The sequence below is a fragment of the Lithobates pipiens genome, unplaced genomic scaffold (assembly GCF_037356315.1).
Source record: "Lithobates pipiens isolate NorthernLeopardFrog02 unplaced genomic scaffold, aLitPip1_a1.2 Scaffold_3, whole genome shotgun sequence".
NCBI lineage: Eukaryota > Metazoa > Chordata > Amphibia > Anura > Ranidae > Lithobates > Lithobates pipiens.
This window is the reverse complement of record NW_027507790.1, coordinates 239888639-239912155: the sequence shown is the minus strand read 5'-3', so window position 1 is coordinate 239912155 and position 23517 is coordinate 239888639. Positions and strand designations below refer to the sequence as shown.

General features: G+C 41.3%; 1 protein-coding gene and 1 long non-coding RNA gene across 4 annotated transcripts in view; one reads left to right on the top strand and one right to left on the bottom strand.

The window, feature by feature from the left end:
- The window catches only part of LOC143941042 (phospholipid-transporting ATPase IC-like), a 170382-nt gene extending 163785 nt beyond the window's left edge, over positions 1-6597 (bottom strand). For both annotated transcript variants that reach the window (XM_077462951.1, XM_077462952.1), the window contains exon 1: positions 6446-6597. The gene's annotated coding sequence lies outside the window, so the exon portion shown is untranslated. The remainder of the gene's footprint in view (positions 1-6445) is intronic.
- Positions 6362-23517, top strand: part of LOC143941045 (uncharacterized) — a 185467-nt gene continuing 168311 nt past the window's right edge. Inside the window, exons 1-2 of one of the 2 annotated variants that reach the window (XR_013263973.1) lie at positions 6362-6681; positions 22005-22073. This is a non-coding gene — a long non-coding RNA (uncharacterized LOC143941045). The remainder of the gene's footprint in view (positions 6682-22004; positions 22074-23517) is intronic. The other variant, XR_013263974.1, reaches the window with a different exon arrangement.

Genomic DNA, 23517 nt, shown 5'->3' with positions numbered 1-23517 from the left:
GAACAAAGTGGCTCTGTGCACGCCATGGAGATAAAGTGACTGATGCGTAATATGATATACTCCGTACACATATACCATAAACAAAAGTGACTGGTGCTTAATATGCTAAACAAACAAAGTGACTTTGTGCTCTAAAGTTGTCCCGTGATGATTAGAAAACTTTTTCGGGAAAATTTCTTCTCATATGGGTGGTGCGTGGTGCTGTGGTTGTTATCCGTGCTCGTATTGCAAATACACTCACCAGAGCGCCTTACCCCTCCGGGGGTACTTCGCGTTCACAGTATGTGCCACCTTGTAGCAATCTGTGGCTCCTGGGCTTCAGTAGAATGGCGCTGGTTTTAGTGATGTTTTGTTTGGTCACCACATAAAAAAGTAGGGAATGCCCATAGTATAGTTCCGTTTAAACAAAAAATGTATTATAACGAATAATCTACTCACATTGCTGTATCGCTGTATCGTCAGACCGGAAGTAACGCAATGCCATTCTACGCGTTTCGTCATCAGACGTAGACTGAAAACTTTCTTACACATCCGCTGTGGCTTTTCACAAACTGCAAACGGGACTTCTTATGGCTTTCTATCGACAATGGCTTTCTTCTTGCCACTCTTCCAGATTTGTGAAGAGCATGACTAATAGTTGTCCTGTGGACAGATTCTCCCGGCTGAGCTGTGGATCTCTGCAGCTCCTCCAGAGTTACCATGGGCCTTTTGTCTGCTTCTCTGATAAATGTTCTCCTTGACCCGCCTGTCAGTTTAGGTGGACGGCCATCTTGGTAGGTTTGCAGTTGTAACATACTTTTATACTCTTTCTATTTTCGGATGATGGATTGAACAGGGCTCTGTGAGATGTTTAAAGCTTGAGGCTGGGTTCACACTAGTGCAAATTGGATGGTTTCCCCACATCCAATTCGCATGTCAGGAGATTATGACCGAGCTCTCTATGAAGCTGATTCACACATCTCTGGAGCAGCTCCGGTGCGTTTTGCACAGGAGTCCTGTGCATATTTTGTTCCATTTCAGGTCCGAATTCAGCCAAAAATTCTGGCTGAAATTGAACCTGAAACTATTAATGGGGACGCATCGGACCCCTGCTGAGAGCTGCTCTGTGCTGTGGTGTGAACCCAGCCTTAAACTTCTCCAAAATTTTATCCGTGACCTGTCTGGTGTGTTCTTTGGCTTTCATGATGCTTTTTGTTCACTAAGGTTCTCTAACAAACCTCTGAGGGCTTCACAGAACAGCTGTATTTATACTGAGATTAAATTACACACAGGTGGACTCTATTTACTAATTAGGTGACTTCTGAAGGCAATTAGTTCCACTAGATTTTAGTTAGGGGTATCAGAGTAAAGGGGGCTGAATACAAATGCACTTTTCACATATTTATTTGTAAAACATTTGAAAACCATTTATCATTTCCCTTCCACTTCACAATTATGTGCCACTTTGTGTTGGTCTATCACAGGGGTCTCCAAACTTTCTAAACAAAGGGCCAGTTTATTGTGCTATAGACTTTTGGGGGGCCAGATTTGGTATTAGGGGATGGAATACATAGTGCCCCATCGTTGTAATCCTGAAGGAGGGCAAATAGCAGACTGACAAGGTTGCTGTGAATTGTAAGGCAGTGGCCTAGTGTTCAGCCTTTGTTAGGAAGTGCTAGTACGGGCAAGAGCTCAAGCTAAGAAACTTTGCAATACTTGGTTGGCTCAGGAACCCTGTACACAATGAGACGTGATGCTACATATACCAAAAAATAGATCTTGATTTACATAGGCTTTAAATTGAAGCTCATTCTTACTGGGATAGAAACAAAGAAGTAAAGGATATGGATATTAATAGATAAAGTGGGAGAACGATTAAAGGCCTTTCCTGGAGAAAATTACACTCTGCACTCTTTTTCATGTCACCAAACGTTAAAATATTCAATCGCCTTATCTAGAGCTCAGGTTGGCTGATAAGTCCTTTCAGCAGATCAGGTGACCACACACCATCTGATCCTTTGTTTCTTTCTAGACAGGTTGCTTTCCAAGACAATGAAGTCTGCCATTACCAGCCTCTCGCTGTCTGAAAATGCTACTTTCTTGGCTGTCAATACTTTCTAAATCCCCATGGAACAAGTATTCAGATCAGGACTTTAGATCTGTGCACTCAGAAGGTATTGAAGCCATGGACAGCGAGGGAACTGCAGAGGTTGCATAAGTGCTATGGGAGGAGGGAAGGGCTACACGACCTAAAGACTGTCTTGGCACTGACTTGGGGAAAATCATAACAATAAAGCCCTGTACATACGGTCGGACATTCCGACAGAAAATGTGCGATTGGATCTTGTTGTCGGAAAATACGATCGTGTGTGGGCTCCATCTGACTTTTTCCGTTGGAATTTCCGACACACAAAGTTTGAGAGCAGGATCTAAAATTTTCCGTCAACAAAATCTGATCGTTTAAATTCCGATCGGGTGTATACAATTCCGACGGACAAAGTGCCACGCATGCTCAGAATAAATTACGAGACTAAAGTTATTGGCTACCACCCTCTTTATAGTCCCATTGTATGTGTTCTACGTCAAAGCATCACCGCATTCTGAACGGTCGGACAACTTTGTGCGACCGTGTTTATGCAAGACAAGTTTTGGCCCAAATCCGTCTGAAAAAATCTGACGGACTTTGTAGTCGGAATGTCCGACCGCGTGTATGGGGCATAAGACTGTCCCTTTACCCAGAGAACGGTCATGAAGAAAATGATCGTCTCCACCTCCCACCAGAAATGGCTACGATTAGTAGACCTACATCTTATCTCATCTCTGTAGGCATCTTCACAAAGGATTCTTTTTATTTGGAATGACAGATAATTCAGAAGTGTTAGAGACGTTTTACACTGGCTATGACTATTGACTGCTAATCGGAATGAACATGGCCAAATTGCTTACCAAATGATATGGATCCAAATGATAAGGATTCTAATTATATGGATCAGAATTTTATGGATCAGAATGATTTGGATCCAAATAATTCAATCTTGCATCATGGAGTGCATTGGACCCAGATTCCTTACTGAATTGAAGCTGAATAGTATGGATCCAAATGGTATAGATTCATTATGATATGAATCCAAATGGTATGAATTTGATAAGTATGGATTTTTATGATATGGATACAGAGTATTTGCACAAGTATCGGTACTCGTACAAATGAACCTATAACTGAAACTGATATGCCCCATACACACGGTCGGACATTCCGACCACAAAATCCTTCGGATTTTTTCCGATGGATGTTGGCCGAAACTTGGCTTGCATACACACAGTCGCACAAAGTTTTCGGAAAATCCGATCATTCGGAACGAGGTGACGTACAAAAAGTACAACGGGACTACGTAGAGGCCAGTAGCCAATAGCTTTCGTCTCCAAATTTTTTTCTGAGAACTTTGTGTGTTGGAATTCTCTACACACGATGGGAAAAAGTCCGATCGGATTTTGTTGTCGGAAAATTTTAGATCCAGCTCTCAAACTTTTTCCATCTGAAATTCGGAAGGAAAAAGTCTGATAGAGCCCACACATGATCGGATTTTTCGACAGCACAATCCGATCTGACTTTGCGAATGGGGCATTACTTTCAGGCTTGGTTCTTTGAGCTGTCAGTGTTGACAGTTAAAGTGTTAAAGAAGTCCGGTAATTGGAGCTGTCAAAAAAAGCAGTGGCCAATGTTTATTAACAACATTGCTCAGCTGCTGAAACACTTAGATAAAAAGAAACATTGTTTCTTTTTGAATCTTTCTGTTTCTTCATCTGCAGATCAAAGGGATGAACAAATGTTCCTCTGTTTAACCCCTTATTAACCCTTAATTTACTCTAATCAGCCTTAATAACTCCCTATTCTCCTCCATTTAATTATTTTCCTGCTTTTTTTTTTTTTGTTCACGTCTATTTTATAAACGATAAAGAAGTAAAACTTTTTTTTGTTTGCTGTTAGTGAGTATTTTTACACATATATATTAACATATATTTACACATTTTACATTGAAAAAAGCACAAAATTAAAAAAAAATCTATTTAATTTGTAAATAACTTTTTGATGCTTTGTACCATTGCTTACAGCTGAAGTGAAAACAAAACAGTTGTGGTAGGTATCGGTAATTGGTATCAGCGAGTACTAAAAACAGTATCGGTACTCTTACTCATTGGGGAAAAAAATGATATCGTGAATCCTTAGGTATAGATCATTATGCTATGGATCCAAAAAAAAGTTTTGTCTCATGGAGCTTATTAGTCTCAGATTCTTTGCTGAATTAGAGCCGAATGGTAAGGATCCAAAGGGTATGGATCATTATGATATGGATCCAAATGGTATGGATCCAAATGGTATGGTTTCAAATATTTCAGTTTTGCGTAATGGAGCTTTTTGGACCCAGATTCCTTGCTGAATTGGGGCCGAATGGTACAGAATCCAATAGTATGGATAATTATGATATGGATCAATCTGGTATAGATCCGAATAGTATGGATCCGAATAATTAAGTTTGGCCTCACGGAGATTATTGGACCTAGTTTTCTTGCTGAATTGGGGCACTTATGGATCCAACTAGTATGGTTTCAAATGTTATGGATCATTATGATATGAATCCAAATGGTATGGATCCGAATGGTATCAATCCAAATAATTCAGTTTTGCCTCATGGAGCTTATTGAACCCAGTTTCCTCACTGAATTGGGGCTGAATGGTATAGATCCAAATGATATGGTTTCGATAGGTATGGATCAGTATGATATGCATCCAAATGGTATGGATCAAAATGGTTTAGATCCAAATAATTCAGTTTTTCCTCCCAGAGCTTATTGGACCCAGTTTTCTTGTTGAATTGGAGCTGAATGATATGGATCCAAATGGTGTTGATTTGAATGGTATGGATCCGAATGGTATGGATACAAATAATTTAGTTTGGCCTCATGGAGCTTATTGGACCTAGTTTCCTTGCTAAATTGGGGCACTTATGGATCCAACTTATGGATCCAAATGGTATGGTTTCAAATGTTATGGATCATTATGATATGAATCCAAATGGTATGGATCCGAATGGTATAAATCCAAATAATTCAGTTTTGCCTCATGGAGCTTATTGAACCCAGTTTCCTCACTGAATTGGGGCTGAATGGTATGGATCCAAATGATATGGATTCGATAGGTATGGATCAGTGTGATATGCATCCAAATGGTATGGATCAAAATGGTTTGGATCCAAATAATTCAGTTTTTCCTCCCAGAGCTTATTGGACCCAGTTTTCTTGTTGAATTGGAGCTGAATGATATGGATCCAAATGGTGTTGATTTGAATGGTATGGATCCGAATGGTATGGATCCAAATAATTTAGTTTGGCCTCATGGAGCTTATTGGACCTAGTTTCCTTGCTAAATTGGGGCACTTATGGATCCAACTTATGGATCCAACTGGTATGGTTTCAAATGTTATGGATCATTATGATATGAATCCAAATGGTATGGATCCGAACGGTATAAATCCAAATAATTCAGTTTTGCCTCATGGAGCTTATTGAACCCAGTTTCCTCACTGAATTGGGGCTGAATGGTATGGATCCAAATGATATGGATTCGATAGGTATGGATCAGTGTGATATGCATTCAAATGGTATGGATCAAAATGGTTTGGATTCAAATAATTCAGTTTTTCCTCCCAGAGCTTATTGGACCCAGTTTTCTGGTTGAATTGGAGCTGAATGATATGGATCCAAATGGTATAGATTTGAATGGTATGGATCAGTGTTATATGGATCCAAATAATTCAGCTTTGCCTCATTGAGCTTATTGGACTTAGATTCCTTGCTGAATTGGATCTGAATGGTATGGATCAGAATGATGTGGGGATCAGAATGGTATGGATCCAAATAACAAAATTTTGCCTCTCTGAGCTAATTGGACCCTTGTTAAGTCTATGGGCACGAGTATGTAGACAAACGTGTGTTCATTAACATGTGACTGCCTCTGATCCATCACATTTCCAAAAGATGGAGAAGAACATAGACCTTTTCTTTCCTTGTCCAGATCTAGATGGACTCTATAGTAATCACATGTAAAAGGACGCACTTGCCCTTAGACTAACATGGAACATTAGTTCAGACTCACCTGACAGGTGGATCTGATAATACCACCTGCGTAAAAGGGACAGTAAGGTTCTATAGAAGAAGACTCCATGCCAGAAAGAAGCCAAGAATGTAAAAAAGGAGATCTTATCAATATAACCCGCATGAGATACTCAGCCTACCATTGTCAGACTAGGACTGAAATATCATTGTTGGGTAGACTAATCCTTTACACCTTGATCTAATTTCTATCCATCCACCTGGGAAATAAATCATGAGCATCCCATACTAACATTTTCATACAGTCTACTCCATGGCTTACTCCCCCCAGCCAGCTGGATCCCCCATCGCTTACCTTTGTGTGTCTTATCTTCAGGTGTTAAGCGTCCAGCTATGAATAACCCACAGTCATATCTATACTGGAAGGTGTGGTGTGCTGTATGACTTTACAAGGTGCCTGTGATTGGACAGAGGGAAGTGGTTACACTGACACAAACAAGTTCTACATGCTCATTGTAAGTTCCTGAAGATGAAGGAAAGACATCTCCTTCAACGGGTAAGAGAACATTCCTCCAACTCCGACACCATCAGGTCAGTGCGGCTGGAAGGCGCATCTCAAAGAAAACTGCAATTATATGAAATCATTTCATATCATTGCTACAGAAGACTTTTTTTGTAATATAATGGTGTTATTATAACCTTTCCGTTTGACTGCCAAGAAAGTTTCCTCCATGCAAGCTGAGTAACAGTATTATGTGTGTTGTCAGATCTAAGCGTAAAGCATATCTAAACCAAAGAGCAAAAATTGATAGTATTATTACTTACTGTTGTACTTAGATGTGGTGGCTGCATTTGTTTTCTTTTGTCACACTTTTCCTTTTTCTTTTTACCTAGTGATCCTGCCATTAAACCACTTCCTGTCCTACGGTGACAACTGTACTGAACAGCCTTGTCACCCTAGGACAGAGAGTGTGCTCGGACTACATGACACCTGCCTCTGTTTTCCATAAGAGCAGGTAACAGTTAGCTGATATCAATTCAGAAGCAGAGAGCAAACACGATTTTTGGCTGGATGAACAGCTATTTATTTTTTTGCATTTGCATTTGCCAAACAGATATAATAAAACACCTTCAATGGTATAGTTAACAGACCAAAAGGGGACAAATAAGAAAAATGTATTGTTAGAATTTACATACACTATAAGATTGTATGGAACGTATGGTATATGGCAAGGGTAGGCAACCTTCCTGAGGTTGAGATTACCTGTAGACATGTGCAATTCGTTTAGTTCCAAATTAGTTTTTCATCAAAAAAAATGAACAAAAGACTATTTGACAAATTTTTTCAAAAAAAAATTCCTAAAAGAACAAAAATTCAAAAATCAGAAAGAACGAACATCTGACAATTCAAAAATCAGAAAGAACGAACATCTGACAATTCAAAAATCAGAAAAACAGAAAAAACGAAAATCCAAAAATTCGAAAATCAGAAAAAAAAGAAAGAACAAAAATCCGAAAATAAGAACGAGAATCCGAAAATAAGAAAGAAAACATTTGGACAAATAATTTTTTCATATTTTCAATTATAATTAAAGTGATCTCGCTTTTTTTTTTTTTTTAAATAACAAACATGTTATACATACCTTCTCCATAGATTTGCACAAAGCAGCCCAGATCCTCCTCTGCTTGGGTCCTTCTTTGCTGCTCATGGCCCCTCCCTCCTGAGGAGTGCCCCCATTGAGCAGCAGCTTGCTATGGGGGCACCCAAACCCAGCTGCAGCCCTGTGTGTCCATTCAGACACGCAGCTGCCATTCGGCCCCACTCCCTCTCTCCCTTTATTGGCTAACTGACTTTGATTGACAGCTGCGTGAGCCAATGCGTGAGCCAATGGTGCCACGGCTGCACCCCAGCCAATCAGGAGGAGAGTCCAGGATGGCCAAGGAAATCGTGGACATTGCTGCATAGAGAAGGGGCTCAGGGTAGGCACTGGGGAGTGCTGGGGAGGCTGCTACACACAGAAGGGTTTTTTTTCTTAACCACTTGCCGACCGCCGCACGAACAATTACGTCAACAGAATGGCACGGACAGGCAAATAGGCGTACAGGTACATCTCTTTAAATTTGCCGTCGTGTGACATGCGCACGACCCTGCCGCAAGCTCCATGAGTGTGATTGTGGGTCCCGTGGACTCGATGTCTGTGGGGATACCCGTGATCGTCTCATGAAGAGGAATAACGAGCAAATGCTGATGTGAACAAGCATTTCCCCATTCTTCCTAGTGACAGGACACTGATCACAGCTACCCGTGATCCCCCCTACAGTTAGAACACATCCCTAGGACACACTTAACCCCTGGTTAACCCCTTCACTGCCAGTCACATTTACACAATGCATTTTTAATCGCACTGATCACCGTATAAATGTGAATGGTGCCAAAACAGCGCCAAAAGTGTCCGACGTCTCCACCATAATGTCACAGTCATGATAAAAATCACTGATTGCCGCCATTACTAGTAAAAAAAAAAAAATTTATAAAAATGCCATAAAACTATCCCCTATCCTGTAGACGCTATAACTTTTGCGCAAATTAATCAATAAACGCTTATTGTGTTTTTTTTAAATCAAAAATATGTAGAAGAACACGTATCGGCTTATACTGAGGAAGAAAAATGTTCTATTTATATTTTTTGGGGATATTTATTATAGCAAAAAGTAAAAAATAATACGTCTTTTTCAGAATTGTCGCTCTTTTTTTGTTTATAGCGCAAAAAATAAAAACCACAGAGGTGATTAAATACCACCAAAAGAAAGTGATATTTGTGGGAAAAAAAGGACGTCAATTTTGTTTGGGAGCCACATCGCACGACCGCGCAATTGTCAGTTAAAGCGACTCAGTGCTGAATTGCAAAAAGTGCTCTGGTCTTTGGCCAGCCAGATGGTACGGGGCTTAAGTGGTTAATGCATAGAATGCATTAAGATAAAAAAAAACTATTGCCTTTACAACTCCTTTAAACTATTAACCATTATTATATATTTTTTTTCTATTATTTTTTATTAATAATAATAATAATAAAAACTATAATAATAGTTATAAACTATTAAAGTATAGGTATTGGAATTTCCTTTTAAATTTGGCTAACTGTTAGTGAACGTAACAAATGCAAATGAATTATCCAAAATAACGAATGCCGCATCTAAACAAATTGAATGTAACGAATTTTAATGCATCCAAATTTACAAATGATCAAAATAAGAAATGCTAATTATAACAAATGAAACGAAAACGAAAAAAAAAAATTTCGGCAGCCCATGTCTAATTACCTGGACAACATGGAGGAATTCAAAAATACCAGAGTAAGGAAGGAGAGGGTGCCCTTTAAAAAAAAAAAATGCAGTGTCTTTTTTCCGCATACCAGTCTCCTGCACCCCTTCACATAACCCCCACCCCTACTAGGGTGTCCTCTGATTCCCCCCCCCCCCATAGCAGGGTCTTCAGCTCCCGTAACATCATTCCCCCCCTCCACTGTAGTATCCTCTGGCCATATTACCCCCCGTAGTAGTGTCCTGTGCCCCCCTTCAAATCAACCCCCCGTAGTGTCCTCTGCCTCCCTTTACTCCCCCTCCTCATGTAGTGTCCTCTTCCCCCTTCACATCACACCCCAATGTAGTGTCCTCTGCCTGCCCCCCCATAACAGTGTCATGTGCCCATTTCACATCAATTCCCCCATGTAGTGTCGTAGCCCCCCCCACACACACACATACACAGTGTAATTAGCAGTCTCCTACCTTACAATGGTGTACACCGTGCAGCAGAGTGGAGAGCGAGAGGGGTCACAGCACTGGATGGAGGGCAGGAACTGCCAGAGTTCACATGAACAAGCTAGTGATTGGTTACTAGGACCGCACAGCTCCCTAGCAACCAATCACCTGCTGGCTAATTTGAACCGTTTACTCAAGCAGCTCCTGTACTGTGATATGTCCAGCTCTCTGCTCTGCGTTGGGGGGGGGGGGGGGTAGAAGGACCAGCAAATGCAGGGCTATGTTCCCGCTCTACCTGTTGGCTGCCTGCTGTCGACTAGTTGATTGGGTTCGACAGCTTGCTGACACTCGGAATATGGCATCCCCAGCCAGGTTCATTGCCCGGGAATTCTCTTCAGTGAAAAATGTCCACATATAAAGGAATGCTGGGAGTCATTTTAAGAGAAATTATGTTATCAAAGTAAAAGTAGATCCTGTCCATACACGGTTGAAATATAGTTAAAGTGGTTGTATAGTCTTTTTTACAACTTTTACCTACAGGTAAGCCTATAATAAGGCTTACCTGTAGGTAAAAAAAAATATCTCCTAAACCTGTACGGTATATTCCCCTCGCAATGCGCCGCTGACTGCAGCAGCGCATGTGCACAGGGGATTCTCGGCTGAAAGTCCGGCAGACGCCGGACCCCGCCGGAAAGAAAGCTCCTAAGCTTACAATATAGAAGGGAGGGTCAAGTGGAATAAAAAGTAATAACTGTGAGGGATGAGCTGATGGAGAAAATGAAAATACAGTTGTTAGTTTGGAGTAAGATAGGCTTCTCTGAAGAGAAGGGTTTAATAGAGTAGGAGATAATCGGACAGGTTGGGGTAAGGAGTTCCATAGGATTGGAGAGGCTTGGGAAAAAGTCATGGAGGCGAGCATGGGAGGAGGTGATGAGGGAGCTAGAGAACAGGAGGTCTTGAGAAGAACGAAGAGAATGATCAGGTTGGTATTTTGAGACTAGGTCAGTGATGTAGCTGGGGGCAGAGTTGTGGATTGCTTTGTAAGTAGTTGTTAGTATTTTGAATTTAATTCATTGGGTGATCAGAGGGAGGGACTGACAGAGAAGAGTAGCAGACACAGAGCGGTTGGTAAGGTGGATGAGTCTGGCAGCAGCATTCATGATGGATTGAAGGGGGGAAGGGGGGATAGGCTATGTAGAGGTAAGCCAATGAGAAGGGGGTAGCAGTACTCAAGGTGAGAGATGAAAAGGGAGTGAATTAAGAGCTTTGCTGTGTCATATTCATTATATTTATGAAGTTAAACATCAGTGATTCTCAACCAGGGTTCCGTGAGGTTTCTAGGGGTTCATTCAGCATTGAAGATAAGTTCCCACTCACGCCAGTGGTCTTTTTAGCTATCTGTAAGGAGGTGATTCTTCCCAATGACCACAAATGTAAGGACCATTCTTCTCACTGACCATCACACTAATGTATCATGAGTAGTAGATGTCTAATTTTTAGAAGGGGTTCCCCAAGACCGGAGAACTATTTCAAGGGTTCCTCTGTGTTGAAAAGGTTGAGAAAGGCTGATTTACATGATTCTTCCATTGATTTTATAAGCAATAAAGAAACGTATAAAATATGACTGACAATCCATTCAAGTAATGAGTTTTCAATGTGAAATGTGTGAATATATGTTAATATATATGTGCAAAAAATATTTACTAACAAAGCAAATAAAAGTTTTAATTGTTTATTGTTTATAAAATAGACGTGAACAAAAAAAAAAAAAAAAAAAGCAGGAAATGGAGGAGAATAGGGAGTTAATTAAGACTGATTAGAGTAAATGAAGGGTTAATAAGGGGTTAAACAGAGGAAAATGTGTTCATCCCTTTGATCTTCAGATGAAGAAACAGAAAGATACAAAAAGAAACAATGTTTCTTTTTATTTTAGTGTTTCAGTGGCTGATGTTGTTAGTAAACATTACCAGCTGTTTTTTGTTTTTTTTTCACAGCTCCAACTACCGGACTTCTTTAACACTTAAGCTGTCAACAGGGGAGACCCAATGACAGCTCAAAGAACAGTATTGGTTTCGTGTATTGGTGCATTTGCATGAGTACCGGTACTTGTGTAAATACTTGGTATCGGCACCGATAGCGATACTAGTATCGGTGTAACCCTAGTAAGCAGGACAAATAGAGAGGGAGAATCTCCCTAACAAGGGCACAGACAGAAATAAAAACTGACAGAAGTTCTATCTCCACACATCCAAAACTAAAAAGTAAGTTTTGACTTTAGTTCCCAGTACTAGCTGTCACTGTTTGAAAATAGCTTGGTCATGTGGGATATAAAGGCAAGCAGATACAATGACAGTGTGCAGGCACTGCGTCGCTTTAACTGACAATTGCACAGTCGTGCGACGTGGCTCCCATCAAAATTGACGTCCTTTTTTCCCCACATATAGAGCTTTCTTTTGGTGGTATTTGATCACTTCTGCGGTTTTTATTTTTTGCGGTATAAACAAAAAAATTTGGAAAACCGCATTATTTTTGACTTTTTGCTATAATAAATAACCCCAAAAAATATATAAAAATGTTTTTTCCCCTCAGTTTAGGCCGATACGTATTCTTCTACATATTTTTGGTAAAAAAAAAGAAAAAAATTGCAATAAGCTTTTATTGATTGGTTTCCGCAAAAGTTATAGTGTCTACAAAATAGGGGTTAGTTTTATGGCATTTTTATCATTAATTTTTTTTTTACTAGTAATGGCGGCGATCAGCAATTTTTATCAGGACAGCGACATTATGGCAGACAGATCGGACAATTTTGGCGTGATTTTGGGACCATTCACCTTAATACAGCAATCAGTGCAATTAAAAATGCTTTGATTACTGTGTAAATGTGACTGGCAGTGAAGGGGTTAACCACTAGGTGGCACTGTAGAGGTTAAGTGTGTCCTAGGGAGTGATTCTAACTGTGGGGAGGAGGGGCTGTGTGTGACACGACACTGATCACCACTCCCGATCACAGAGAGCTATGATCAGTGTGAGTGTCATTAGGCAAAATGGGGAGATGCTTGTTTACATTAGCATTTCCCTGTTCTTTCTACCCTTGAGACGATTGTGGGTATCCCCCCGCACATCGAGCCTGCGGGACCCGCAATCACACTCACGGAGCTCCCGGCGGGTACACGCCCACAAGCCGCGTCTTAAAGGGCAATGTACAGGTATGTTAATCTGCGGTTAAAGTGAGCCTTTAAGGCTTTTAAACCTAATTAATTGACTATATGATGTTGTTCTGCTTCTCCAAACTAAGCACTGCAAGCGTGATTTCAATAGCCAATCCAATTGTGGCAAGATTGCTGTAAATTACGGTCTTAGAATTAGCAGACAGAGATTATATCCAAATGACACCCTGTGGATCATAGAAAGCTTTTTCATCCAAACCCTTGTGCAGATCATGAGAGATGAACATCAAATAAGAATAAGAAGAATACAGTGCAAATGATGAATGGAGGCTAAAGCATCAGCAATAGGGATGAGTCGAACACCCCCTGGTTCGGTTCGCACCAGAACCTTCGAAAGGATAAAAAATTTGTACGAACTTTAGAACCCTATTAAAGTCTATGGGACTCGAACGTTCGAAATCAAAAGTGCTAATTTTAAAGGCTAATATGCAAGATATGCAACAGATAACACCAGCAATAAGGGGTATCTTCAGGTGTATACTGTGGTGGAGGCACACAACACCCACTTTAACTCCTGCAGATGCCTGTATTAGAGAACACCAGCAATAAAGGGTAGATACAGGTGTATACTGTGCTGTGCTGGAGGCACACAACACCCACTAACTCCTGCAGATGCCTATATTAGAGAATACCAGCAAAAAAGGGTAGATACAGGTGTATACTGTGCTGGAGGCACACAACACCACTTTAACTCCTGCAGATGCCTGAGAAAAGAACACACTGTCCCTGCCTATCTTGCTCTTTCCCTGCACGCCGGAACACACTACACAACGCCGTCGCGCTGGCGTCCTTATATAGTGTGGGGCGTGTACTAAACCCCCTGAGCTATAATTGGCCCCAGGCATCCTGCCTGGGGCCAATTATGGCTCTCCTCACTGCTGCCGCTGTGATTGGCCAAGCATGCAGGGTCACATTGCATGCTTGGCCAATCATGAGCCAGCAATGCACTGCGATGGCGTAGTGCATTGTGGGCCGTTCGTACCACACGAATTTGGTGCGAACGGTCCACAAAGTATTGAATTCCCCGAACAGACGAACGGCTGATGTTCGTGTCGAACACCAAGCTCATCCCTAATGAAGAAGGAGGATGGGATGAAATCACAGAGCACCCCCTAGCTACAGAGTGAGGTAGGGGCAAACAAACAATGATGCATGTGTGAAATGATAGATGCCATGATCGAATGTTCTCATGAATGATTTTACAGAATTTTGTGTGAACCTTCAAATGAAAATCTAGCTGTTTGCACATCTTTACACTTGGTACTCATTTTGAAGGGTGGTATGTCTAGGATTGCCACCTCATCCCTTTAAACCCGAACACATATGAATTACACAGGTTCTGAGGCTAATTTAATTCAGAAAAGACACCAAGTGAGTTTTATTACCACCTTAATCAGCCACACAACTAATTAATGTGTTTGGTTTTAAAGGGATGAGGTGCCAACCCTAAGTATGTCTAAACATTGGAGTGGAAGGCGTGAAGCTGCCCCGGGGCTGGCCTGAGGCCGATCCTCGTTGCAAGCTGTCATTTACATCCATGCACTGGCGGCTTTACAGGTTCCTCCACAGAGAAATGTCAGTAATAAGTATGTAACTAAGGACACAGTATACTAAGTGCTGGGTGCTCTACACGTAACTGACAACCTGACTACTTCTCTTTGTCAAACAATTGACACACTGGGATTTGTAGCTTCACAACAGATTGGAAGTCATAGGCTGAATGTCCTTTTTCAAAAAAAAAGGAGAGAAAAAAAAAAAGAAAAGAAAAATGCCACCATGATCATTTTTGTAAAGCAATTAGACATTAACTGAAGAAGGAACAATCATATCGGCAGACTGCTGCAGACCTGTGTTGGTGTTCAAATGAATTTGTTTTAAGTTCTGTTTGTTTCTGATAACAATGCAAAGATCAATATAACTAAACGTTGCCAACAACTCATAGGAGACTGTCTGATATGCACTGAATATTGGATGTACATATCAGGGTCACACATTGCAATCTGACCATACAATGTTTGTACAATCTTTAGGTTTACCAAAACTATGTAATATAAGAACAAACAGCAAACACTCAGCTCTGGCCTTGCTATTATTACCAGAGAATAATTGTATGCAACCAGATTGGAGCATGTATGGGGAGCTGATTAGAAATAAACGCATAAATGCTTACTACTATGCGAGCTTGGAGGGCTGGACTTAGATGTGAGCATTAACCTAAAGCAGCAATTTTACCAAATGCTCCTCTCTGTTTGAATCTTACTTTCCCCCAGTTCCAGTGGTGGCTGGTGCTCAAAATGTTTGAGGGGCGCAAATAAACTGAAAAATTCAGGAAAAAAAACATCAATTGCAGCCACTGTGCCATTAAACACAGCCACTGTGCCCATCAAATGCTGCCACTTGCCATCAAACACAAGCACTGTGCCCATCAAATGCTGCCACTGTGCCCATCAAATTCTGCCACTGTTCCATCAAACACAGCCAATGTGCCCATCAAACGCTGCCACTGTGCTATTAAATGCAGCCACTGTGCCATCAAGTGCTGCCACTGTGCCATTAAATGCAGCCACGGTGCCCATCAAATGCTGCCACTGTACCATCGAATGCTGCCACTGTGCCAATCAAATGTTGCCACTGTGCCCATCAAATGCTACCACTGTGCCATCAAATGCAGCCACTGTGCCATTAAATGCAACCATTGTGCCTGTCAAATACTGCCACTGTGCCTGTCAAATGCTGCCACTGTGCCATCAAATTCTGCCACTGTGCCCCATCAAATGCAGTCACTGTGCCCATCAAACGCTGCCACTGTGCCCCATCGAATGCTGCCACTGTGCCCATTGAATGCTGCCACTGTGCCATCAAATGTCGCCACTGTGCCCCATGAAATACTGCCACTGTGCCATCAATGCAGTCACTGTGCCCACCAAATGCTACCACTGTGCCATTAAATGCTGCCACTATGCCCATTGAATGCTGCCGCTGTGCCCATCGAGTGCTGCCACTGTGCCAACAAATGCTGCCACTGTGACCCCCACCCACTAACCGCCTGCCAGTCACTTGCCCAGTCTCAGTGAGGTAGTGGATGACAGTGAGTGGATGATAGGCATCCAATCACAGCTCCTGTCATTTCAGCCAATCAGGTGATGGGCAACAGACCCAAGCACTTGACTGGCGGAGAGGGAGTTCAGTTTTAGGAAAGCGAACATTCATTTGCTGTTCTAACATACCTGGGTGAACTGCGAGTGCCAAGCAATAGAATCTATCCATTGGTCATAGAGGGGCTGGCTGGAGAGAGGGGGCAGTGCCCGTGCGCCCTTATGGACACGCCGCTACTGGTATGGACCAAGTATAATGTTAAGTTGGTCTCTCAGGTCGTCACTAATCTGGAGTTATCCTCTTTTTCTTTACTTACCTCAACCTTTAATCTACCCAGCTCCCAATTGTTTAGATATTAGCAGCTTTCACATGCCTTCCATGTTCAGTTCTCATAAGCTAATCTAATGATTAAACAGTCTATTTGGGAAATGATATTTCAGTCTGATTGCTCACAGTTTCTCTCCCGGTGTTAGAGAGCCTAGATAGTTGTGGGATGTTCCCAATGTAGACAATGATGACTGAGATGATGTGTGGGACCTTCCCTTTCAATCCTTCCACTCACTGAGAGACCGTTTGATTCAATTTAATTTGGTGCATAGAGCCTACTTTTCTACGCCATACCGACGTCATAAGATGAATCCTCTGCGCTCTTCCGATTGTTGACGGTGTGGCTCTGGGAGACTTCTCACACATCTTCTGGACCTGTCAACATATAGCAGGTTTTTGGGTGGAGGTGTTGGCTTTGTTCAAATTCCATTATAACTGCCCCTTTGCCGGTTTCTATGTCTGTATGCCTGTTGGGTTTGGTAGAGGATATTTCCCCTACAGAGGCAGAGCGGACATTTGCTAATATAACATTGTTCTGTAACAGAAAAGCCATTTCCCTGTATAGGAAAAAAACCTTCCTTGCCCAAACTTTCATATAGGAAACAATTGGTTAATAACAGCTTACCGTTATATAGAGATATCTACGTAAAGAGAGGTTGTCCCCACAATTATGATAACATTTGGGCTAAGTGGCTGGCTGAGCCTATATTAGATACAAGATTGAAAATGGGATCCAGTGAGGGTTTCAATGATGCATTAATATTCTGCTCAATGTCTATTGTGTTTTGTACTTTGTCTTTACGTTAGTTTTGTTGATTTAAAAATAATAAAAAGATTTCAAAGAGAAGTAAACCATTTGAGATAACAGAAAATGTTTAAAAGCAGTTATGTCAATGTACATAAGAGTAAAGTAGAGTAAAGTAGAGTAAAGTAGAGTAAATTAAAGTAGAGTAAATTAGAGTATATTCCTGGAGGTTGAAACTGATGGGTGAATCAGTCACTGGGTATCAACATAGGCTGGAGCGAGGCTGCCTTCTCGGGGGGCTGGGAGTCCAAGCACTGTTATGCCCCATACACACGATCAAAAATTCGGCCAGCAAAAGACTGATGAGAGTTTTAGGTCGGAAAATGCGATCGTGTGTGCGCTCCATCAGACTTTTGCTGGCCGAATTTCCGCCAGCAAAAGATTGAGAGCAGATTCTCAATTTTTCGGTCAGAAAAATTTCCGATCAGAAATTCCAATCGTCTGCACAAATTCCGACGTACAAAATTCCTACGCATGCTCAGAAACAATTTGACGCATGCTTGGAAGCATTGAACTTCATTTTCTCGGCTCGTCGTAGTGTTGTACGTCACCACGTTCTTGACGGTCGAAAGCTCAGCAAACTTTTGTGTGACCATGTGTATGCAAGCCAAGCTTAAGCGGAATTCCGTCGGAAAAACCATCCAAGTTTTTTTCCGCTGGAAAATCCACTCGTGTGTACGGAGCATAACAGAAGAGGGGAAGGGAAGGTGAGGCGCCAGCAGCACAGTTTTTTTAAAAAGAACATCAATACACAATAAAAATGCACTCACAAACATCCGAGATGACAAGCATGTTGGACCTTGAAGTAGGACCACCAAGGCAGTGTCCAATCCAGGCTGATACCACTGCATGTATCCAATGGGAGTCTGTAGCCAATGGGGACACGTTTTGAAGGCCAAAACATGTCTCCCTCCTCAGCCACTGAGGAAATAAAACACGTTCCCTTTGTTTATAGATATACTTCATATTCCCATCGCACACATTCCTGGATGAGCTCTCGAGTTTGGGTGCTGTAGCAACAACCAGCTGGATACTGGTTCAAGTCACAGTGAAGATATTTGCCAGCACACCATGGAACAACATAGATAACGTCCAAACGTTGATTTATTGCATGATCCCAACACAAGGAGAGTGCAACGTTTCAGAGTCACGCAGGACCCCTTTATCAGGCATGTGATGGTCACATGCCTGAAATTCATACCCCTTGACATTTTCCACATTTTGTCATGTTACAACCAAAAATGTAAATGTATTTTATTGGGAATTTATGTGACCAACACAAAGTGGCACATAAACGTGAAGTGGAAGGAAAATGATAAATGGTTTTTCACATTTTTTACAAATAAATATCTGTGCGACGTGCATTTGTATTCAGCCCCCTTTATTCTGATACCCTAACTTTAATCTAGTTGAACCAATTGCCTTCAGAAGTCACCTAATTAGTAAATAGAGTCCACCTGTGTGTAATATAAACTCAGTATAAATACAGCTGTTCCTTGAAGCCCTCAGAGGTTTGTTAGAGAACCTTAGTGAACAAACAGCAGAATGAAGGTCATGGAACACACCAGACAGGTCAGAGATACAGTTTAGAGAAGTTTAAAGCAAGATTAGGTTATAAAAAAACATCCCAAGCTTTGAACATCTCATGGTGCACTGTTCAATCCATCATCCAAAAATGGAAAGAGTATGGCACAACTGCAAACCTACCAAGACATGGCCGTCCACCAAAACTGACAGGCCGGGCAAGGGGAGCATTAATCAGAGAAGCAGCCAAGAGGCCCATGGTAACTCTGGAGGATCTGCAGAGATCTACAGCTCAGATGGGAGAATCTGTCCATGGGACAACTATTAGTCACGCACGCCACAAATCTGGCCTTTATGGAAGAGTGGCAAGAAGAAAGCCATTGTTGAAAGAAACCCATAGGAAGTCCCTTTTGCAGTTTGCAAAAAGCCATGTGGGGGGCACAGCAAACATGGGGAAGAAGGTGCTTTGGTCAGATGAGACCAAAATTTAGCTTTTTGGCCTAAAAGCAAAACGCTGTGTGTGGCAGAAAACTAACACTGCACATCACCCTGAACACACCATCCCCACCGTGAGACATGGTGGTGGTATCATGTTGTGGGGATGCTTTTCTTCAGCAGGGACAGGGAAGCTGGTCAGAGCCAAATACAGGACAATATTAGAAGAAAACCAGCAAGACAACGATCCTAAACATACAGTAGTACAGTGCCTTGCGAAAATATTCGGCCCCCTTGAACTTTTCAACCTTTTGCCACATTTCAGGCTTCAAACATAAAGCTATAAAATTAAAATTTTTGGGGAAGAATCACCAACAAGTGGGACACAATTGTGAAGTGGAACAAAATCTATTGGATATTTTAAACTTTTTTAGCAAATTAAAAACTGAAAAGTGGTGCGTGCAAAATGATTCGGCCCCTTTACTTTCAGTGCAGCAAACTCACTCCAGAAGTTAAGCGAGGATCTCTGAATGATCCAATGTTGTCCTAAATGACTGATGGTGATAAATAGAATCCACCTGTGTGTAATTAAGTCTCTGTATGAATGCATCTGCTCTGTGATAGTCTCAGGGTTCTGTTGAAAGCGCAGAGAGCATCATGAAGACCAAGGAACACACCAGGCAGGTCCGTAATACTGTTGTGGAGAAGTTTAAAGCCGGATTTGGATACAAAAAGATTTCCCAAGCTTTAAACATCCCAAGGAGCACTGTGCAAGCGATCATTTTGAAATGGAAGGAGTATCAGACCACTGCAAATCTACCAAGACCTGGCTGTCCCTCTAAACTTTCAGCTCAGACAAGGAGAAGACTGATCAGAGATGCAGCCAAGAGGCCCATGATCACTCTGGGTGAACTGCAGAGAACTACAGCTGAGGTGGGAGAGTCTGTCCATAGGACAACAATCAGTCGTACACTGCACAAATCTGGCCTTTATGGAAGAGTGGCAAGAAGAAAGCCATTTCTCAAAGATATCCATAAAAAGTCTCATCTAAAGTTTGCCACAAGCCACCTGGGAGACACACCAAACGTGGAAGAAGGTGCTCTGGTCAGATGAAACCAAAATCAAACTTTTTGCCCACAATGCAAAACGATATGTTTGACGTAAAAGCAACACAGCTCATTACCCTCAACACACCATCCCCACTGCCAAACATGGTGGTGGCAGCATCATGGTTTGGGCCTGCTTTTCTTCAGCAGGGACAGGGAAGATGGTTAAAATTGAGGGGAAGATGGATGCAGCCAAATACAGGACCATTCTGGATGAAAACCTGTTGGAGTCTGCAAAAGACCTGAAACTGGGACGGAGATTTATCTTCCAACAAGACAATGATCCCAAACATACAGCAAAATCTACAAAGGAATGGTTCACAAATAAACGTATTCAGGTGTTAGAATGGCCAAGTCAAAGTCCAGACCTGAATCCAATCGAGAATCTGTGGAAAGAGCTGAAAACTCTGTTCACAAACGCTTTCCATCCAACCTCACTGAGCTCGAGCTGTTTTGCAAGGAAGAATGGGCAAGAATTTCAGTCTCTCGATGTGCAAAACTGATAGAGACATACCCCAAGCGACTTGTAGCTGTAATCGCAGCAAAAGGTGGCTCTACAAAGTATTAACGCAAGGGGGCCGAATAATTTTGCACGCCCCACTTTTCATTTTTTTATTAGTTAAAAAAGTTTCAAAAATCCAATAGATTTTGTTCCACTTCACAATTGTGTCCCACTTGTTGGTGATTCTTCACAAAAAATAAAAATGTTATATCTTCATGTTTGAAGCCTGAAATGTGGCAAAAGGTTGAAAAGTTCAAGGGGGGCCGAATACTTTCGCAAGGCACTGTATGTTTAGGATCGTAGTTTAGATCAAAGCATATCCATGGGTTAGAATGACCCAGTCAAAGTCCAGACCTAAATCCAATTGAGAATCTGTGGCAAGACTTGAAAATTGCTGTTCACAGACGCTCTCCATCCAATCTGACAGAGCTTAAGCTATTTTTCAAAGAAGAATGTGCAAAACTCTGTAGATGTGCAAAGCTGGTAGAGACATCCCCAAAAAGACTTGCAGCTGTAATTGCAGTGAAAGGTGGTTCTACAAAGTATTGACTTGGGGCTGAATACAAATGCATGCCACACTTTTCACATATTTATTTGTAAAAAAAAATGAAAACCATTTATCATATTCCTTCCACTTCACAATTGTGTACCACTTTGTGTTGGTCTCTCACATAAAATCCCAATAAAATACATTTATGTATTTGGCCGTAACATGACAAAATGTGGACAATTTCAAGGGGTGTGAATACTTTTTCAAGGCACTGTATTTCTAAACCTGCAATTTCTCCCTTCAGGTCTGTTGTAAACCAATATAATTATGATCTCATCCTATTGTTTTATCATACTGATTCCAAGCTGTAGTTACTACCTACCAAAAAAAAAGAGTCCATACTATAGTAAACTGTAAGCACAGTGTCCATTTAAATATACTGCATATAGGCATTGCTCCTACAGTTAACTATAGCATGGTCTCATGTCAATGTATTTCATTTTTTCACATATATACCTGCACATAAAACAAAATATATTAGCCCCAAAACAATAAAAAAAAATTTAAAATATATATACATTATCTATTAAATAACGATATCTCCTGTTATGTCAGTCGTACTTATATTTTATTTCTCTGATAGCTCTAGCCCAACAATCTTAGAGACAAATTACAGAGATGAGGACTCTAGAAATGAAGAATCGTCTACAAAGTAAGTGGCTCTGATGTATCTTAATCTTACTATAAAGTTTTAGATATAAAATGGCACATGAGATCGTATGGCGGATTTGGAGTTCCTGTATTATTCTGGAATAGGCAGTGGGGACTTTATCAATATGATAAGACTTTGGCTCAATAATTAGCCATGAACTGGGAAGAAGTTTACCTTCAGGGCAGGGCTACCAGGGCAATCTGTAAACCTGCAATTACAAGAATAAAATCTCATGTGAAAATGTATCCAGATTTCGCCGGGACGGACTGACTATTTGGGCACTCAGGCACTGCCCGAGGGCCCCATGCCACTAAGGGGCCCCATCAGGGTTGTCAGCCTCAATAAAACCAGGGACAGTATGTAAAAAATCTGCGTTTTTAAAAAAAAATCCCAAGATTATAGCTGCCCCGCCTGTCCAGTACCTTTTCAGTGTGTGTATGTGTATTTTGTGTATTTTTTTTTTTGTGTGTGTGTGTGTGTGTACTGTGTGGCCCCATAATCTATTGCCTGGGGGTCCCATAATCTCCTATTGGCCGGGGGCCCCATGAGTTGTCAGTCCGCCCCTGCTGGGACTTCAGATATTTATTAGCAATGAAGGCAATACGTTATTTTAAAAAGTTCCATGTCTCCAGCTCGGCCACTTATAACACAAGGATCTCCTCCGGTGGATACCTGGGAAATAATTCACTGCAGGGTAGCCTAATTCACTGTATATATTATATTTAAAAAAATAAAAAACTTCATTTATATATAGTGTATATTTTTTTAGTATACAATTTTTTTATTTTTATTTTTTTAATCTTTGATGGAGGAGTTTGTGGCCCCCGAAACATGTTGGCCGTCTTTGTGATGCTGCAAAAGAACTATTTAAGCATTCTGGAATCTTGATGGTACCAAGAATTAACATACCAAGAATTAGTGCCTATGACCTCCCCTCCTCTGTGCCTCTTCTCTTATTTGCTCCCCGTTTGTCCCTTTAATATATCATTGGAAGCATTTTGCTATGTCTACATATTAACAAATAAAACAAAAAAAAGCTGCTGATCCTATCAGAAAGTCAGTGCTGTGTGTCCTCTGCAGATTTCCTGTGCCATCTTGAAGAATCCTCCTAGTTCTTATATTGGACTACAAAATAATTAGCTTTTACCTTCTAGAGATCTAAAAGTGGTAGTTTAGCAAAAGACACTGGGCAGGGCTGACACCACTAAGGCCTCAAAAATGCTATGTGTGCTCAGACCCCAACAGAAAAAAACATTTAGGCTGGATTCACACCTAGGCATTTTTAGTGCATTTTGCCGATTTGCACTACAGAATGTGTTCCATAGGAACCTATGTTAAATGGACTGTAGTGTAAATCTGCAAAATGCAAAAATCACTAAAACTGCATAGGTGTGAATCCAGCCTAAGTGTTTTCCCGCATCGCATGCCTCCCGCCGGCAGTTCA